We start from the raw sequence: 5,343 nt of genomic DNA on the forward strand, positions 1-5,343 counted from the left end.
ATCTACTTTTTAAAACTACTTTATTCAAATGTTATTGACATGCAAAAATCTGTATCTTTTTAACAAATGTATCTTGATGAGTTTGGTGATAAGTATATACCCATGAAACCATCACCATAATCTAAGCCAAAACATATTTATCACCTTCAAAAGATTCCTCCCACGCTATTATTGTGTGTGTGTGTGTGTGTGTGTGTACACATGTATGATGGGAACAATTAACAAGATCCACCCTCTTAACAAATTATTAAGTATGCGATATAGTATAGTTAACTATAGGCAGAAGGTCTCTAGGACTTATCATCTTGTATAACCAAGACTTTGTACCCCATCTTAATATCTCCCCATTACTCTTCCCCCAATACAAGCCCTTGACAACTACCAGACTACTCTCTGCTTCTATGCATCCAGCTATTTTAGATTCCTCACATTAGTGGAATCATGTAGTTTTTGTCCTTCTGGTTGGTTTATTTCCCTTAGTATAATGTCCCCCAGGTTCATCCATGTTGTTTCAAAAAGAAGGATTTTATTCCTTTTTGGAGCTGTATTCTATTCTATTATATGTATATACCACCTTTTCTTTATCCATTCATCCATTCATGGACATTTAGCTTGCTTCCACATCTTGGCTACTGGAAATAATGTGGCAATGAACATGAGAGCATAGATTATCTCTTCAAAATCTTTTGAAGAAATTTCTTTGCCTATGTCCAAATGTGAAATTGGTAAATCATTTGTATGGTTGTTTTGTTTTTAATTTTTTGAGATACCGCCATACTTTTTTGTGTAGTGGCTGTACCAATTCCCAACAACAGTGTACAAAGCTTCCCCTTTCCCCAAATCGGTATCAACATTTGCTATTTTGGGTTTTTGTTAAACAAATCCTAAGAGGGTGTGATAGTATCTCATTGTGATTTTGATTGGTATTTCCCTGATGATGTACACTATTTGACTTATCTGTTGCCTATCTGCATATCTTCTCTGGAGAAATATCTATTCAAGTGCTCACTTTGGCAGCACAAATACTAAAATTGGAACAATACACAGAGGATTAGCATGGCCCCTGCACAATGATGGCATGCAAGTTCGTGAAGCATTCCATATTTTTATACACTCTACTGTCATGTATATCTAAAGAACAGATTTTAGAAGATATATATTTTTTAAAAAAGAAATATCTCTTCAATTCCATTGCCTTTTTTTTTTAATTTTTTTAGAGAGAGAGAGAGAATTTTTTTAATATTTACTTTTTTAGTTATTGGCAGACACAACATCTTTGTTTGTATGTGGTGCTGAGGATCGAACCCGGGCCGCATACATGCCAAGCGAGCACGCTACCACTTGAGCCACATCCCAGACCAAACCATTGCCTATTTTTAATAGGATTATTTGGGGGTTTGGTTTTTTTGTTTGTTTGGTTAGTTTTTGGTTTGTTTGACTTGTTTTTGCTATTGAGTTGTAGAAACTCTTTACATATTTTAGGCATATAATTCTTTACATATTTATTAGACATATGTTTGTAAATATTTTCTCCCATTCTATTGATTGTGTTTTCACTTAATTGATTGTTTCCTTTGTGGTACAGAAACTTACCATTTTAATACAGACTTAACTATCTATTTTTGGCCTTTTTCTTGGTGTTGTTGGATATACATAGGGCATGTTTTGACATATTCTACATATATGGGGTGCAACCCATTACAATTTTTATTCTATTCTTGGGATTGAACATAATGTAGAGTTTCACTGGACATGTATTCATATATGAACATAGGAAAGTTATGTCTGACTCATTCTACTGTCTTTCCTATTTCCATCCCCCTTCCCCTCCCTACATTCCCCTTTGTCTAATCCAATGAATTTCTATACTTCTCCTTCCTACACTCCCTTGTTATGGGTGAGCATCCAGATATCAGAGAGAGCATTTAACCTTTAGGTTTTTTTTGGACTGGCTTATTTCACTTAGCATGATATTCTCCAGTTCCATCCATTTACCACCAAATGCCATAATTTCATTCTTCTTTATAACTGAGTAATATTCCATTGTGTTGCCTGTGCTTTTGAAATCAAATTCACGAAATTGTAGCCAAAACCAATATCAAAAAGGTCTTCCCCATGTGTTTTCTTCTAGGAGTTTTATGATTTCACATCTTATGAGTAGGTCTTCAATGCATTTTAGTTGGTGTCGTGTGTGGTATAAGGATCCAGCTTCATACTTTGCGTGTGGATGTCCAGTTTCCCCAACACTGTTGAAGAGCCTGTCCTTTCTGCATTCCACTTTGTTGGCACTTTACTGAACGTCAGCTGACTGTACATGCAGGGGTTTATTTTTGAGCTCTCTATTCTGGCCACTGGTCTGTAAGCCACTGTTTTTATGCCAGTACCATTACTGCCTTGATTACTATAGCTTCATAATCAGTTTTGAAATCAGGGAGTGTTCTGCCTCCAGCTTTGTTCTTCTTGATCAAAATAGCTTTGGCTATTAGACGTCTTTTGTGCCTCCACAAAAATTTTAGGATTGTCTTTTTCCATGTCCTATTAAAATGCCATCGGAATTTTGAATGAGATTACATTGAATCTGTAGATCACTTTGGGTAGTAAAGAAGTTAACAGTGTTAATTATTTCAACTCTCAAACGAGGAATGTCTTCCCATTTGAATTTGCATTAATTTCTTTCATCAGCATTTTATATTTTTCAGTGATTGAACATAATGTAGAGTTATTTTTGAGATACCGCCATACTTTTTTGCACAGTTCACCTCCTTTGTTAAATTTATTTCTAAGTGTTTTCTTCTTTTGATGATATGTGAATGGGATTGTTTTCTTAATGTCCTTATTGGATAGTTTGGTGCCAGTATAGAGATATGCAGTTGATATTTCTATGTTGTTTTGCATCTTGCATCTGAATTCGTTTCCTTCCATCTTGTCTACCTAGAAAGCTCCTACACCTTCTTTAAGCCACCTCCTGCAGGGAACCTGTGCTACCAAAGCTCCTTACTTCCTTCTCAGTGCTACCTCCAAAACTTGTAGGAACTTAGAAAGTGCTTCACAATGTGCCCCCCATAAGCACTCCATGAGTTGTTGGATTGCTATTATGATTTTGTTGCAGTGTGTCATTACTTATTTGTTTATAAGTTCACCTCCACTACTACCTTATAAGCAGTTTCCAAATGGGGACTGATTACTATTTATCTTTGTATGCTCACTGTCTGAGTATAAAACCCTGCACAAAGTAGGTATAGCAAGAAGAGAAGATTCAGAACAGCTGTTTATTCAATTTCCCTTCATCCCACTCAAGAGAAGGGACAATAATCTTATAGGAACCCAGGTTCCAGGACCATGATTCAGCCATGGCTACCAGTGATGAGGGTCACTCTTCCTCTGCCTGGTCCATCCAAGAAGCCACATCAAGTCATCTTGAGCCCTTTCCTCATACACATCCTAGGTAATGCTCATCATTTTTCCTGGTAGCATATGTTAAGATTTAGGGGTTCAAAGGCTAATGGGGATCCCTAGACTTTTTATATAAGGCCACATATTTATTTCAGCCCACTTTGCCAGCAAATTCTAAAATTATATCTCTAGGCAGAATCTTAGCAAAACTATGAAACAGAACCTTTTTGTTTTGATTTTCTGTGACTATTTCACTGTAGAAATCTTGTGAAAGAAACCACTATGGTGTGGGGAAGGGTTCCCAAAACTGCGTGTCCATGATGCCTTTTATTTTGTGCCCTGTGACAGCACCTTGGTCCCATCATTGCTTGCTGAGATGAGGTGCCCACCAAATGCTTGTTAATTTGGATTTTTCAGGAAGCAGGGTTTCTGTGGGCCCTGGGCAGTGCTGACACCCTCACACAAGGACAGCACGTGCCTTCAACACAGAAAGAACAAGAACACCCAATGTCTGCCCAAGCCAACTTCACCGCCTTGCTCCCCAGCCTTCCATTCCTGTATCTAAAGCAGATTTCAGAGGTTTAATTCTTAAGAAAGATTAATAATATATCAGAAACATGAAGGCAACAGGAGCATAAACTTAATGGCAAACATATAATCAATGTTTCATAATGTTTTTAGAATAGGAGGATAGAAGGTCTGCTCTGTATAATCTCTTTCCCAGACCTCATAAATAAACAATGACTCTTTTTTCCCCGTGTTCAACTGATTTATAGGGAGATCTTTAAGCAAAGTGCTTCCATTCATTACTAATGCATCGCATAATGCACTGTAATAAGTGAATATGGCCTGAGTAGGGTCGTTTAACATATTAATAAAGCATCAACGTAATTTAAAGCAACAACCCTTTCCCTTTACACAAACAATGGCTGGATGAAGAAGAGGCAGAATTAAGAGCGAGAAACCAACGTTGGAAGTATGAAGACCCCAGAAGTCTCCATCCGTCACGGCAGAACCAGCAGGAAGCGACAAAGCATCAGTTACCACGGCACAGCCCGGGAACACTCATGCCCCCAATTCCTCCCAGTGGCAGCAGGAATCATCTTTGTTTTCCATTGCAAAGTACAGACTCATCAACACAGCCAGGGTACAAAGCCTTCCTGCTGAAGGCAGCACAGGCTGCTATTTCAAGCCTGACACATTGACCTGTTGTGCACCCTTATGGGAAATTAGACAGGAGCTCTTCTCCGAGAACAGAATTAACCCCCGTCATTTAATATTTCATGCCATCCGGTGGCTCCCTAACAAGAACAAATGGCTGCAGCTGAAATGAGGCTTATTTATCCTGCGTGGGACCCGAGGGTGAGCATGGCAGAGCCGAGTATTTCGTGAAACACAGCTCACCTGAAGTCATGGTGTGCGACACGCACCGGGAAAAAAAAGAATTAATGTCCCCATTTTTCTGGTTTGGGATCACAGATAAACAGCTATTCTCCAAGCTTAAAATGGAACAAAATTAAACAGGAAAAAAAGACCTATTTTCCCCCTGGGGAGCAGGATGCAGGAAGAGAGAAAGTGAATTACATTGGGGAGGATGTGCTTTTTGTTTAACGTAGGATGGCCCCTTTCCTGGGCTTCCATTTCTGTAGTGTAGCCTCTCTTTTGCTCTTATCCACCAAAAGAACATCTGTTTTATGAGCTGGGCTTTGGCAGTCCTTCCTCCTCATTTTTCAGATGATGGACTGCCTTTGCATTGTGATTTATGGACCTCAGCACTCCCCTGGTGAACCTGTCTGGCTGGAGAATGCAGCCATTTCTGACTCAGCTGGCAGGACTCCTGAGTGTGTAAGCCATGTTTTCCATGGGATAGAAAACAGAGAGAGGATGCTACTCCCTGAAAGATGGGAATCGCTACACCAATGACTAGTTGGCCCTCCCAGATGGGTCCTC

At 39.0% G+C, this 5,343-nt stretch overlaps 1 non-coding gene across 1 annotated transcript; it reads left to right on the top strand.

The window, feature by feature from the left end:
* The first annotated feature begins 1,001 nt into the window (after positions 1-1,001).
* On the top strand, positions 1,002-1,108 carry LOC114097135 (U6 spliceosomal RNA). The gene has a single exon (XR_003583548.1). It is a non-coding gene; the product is annotated as a U6 spliceosomal RNA (small nuclear RNA).
* The last annotated feature ends 4,235 nt before the right edge of the window (positions 1,109-5,343 follow it).

The sequence above is a fragment of the Marmota flaviventris genome, chromosome 19 (assembly GCF_047511675.1).
Source record: "Marmota flaviventris isolate mMarFla1 chromosome 19, mMarFla1.hap1, whole genome shotgun sequence".
NCBI classification, from domain to species: domain Eukaryota; kingdom Metazoa; phylum Chordata; class Mammalia; order Rodentia; family Sciuridae; genus Marmota; species Marmota flaviventris.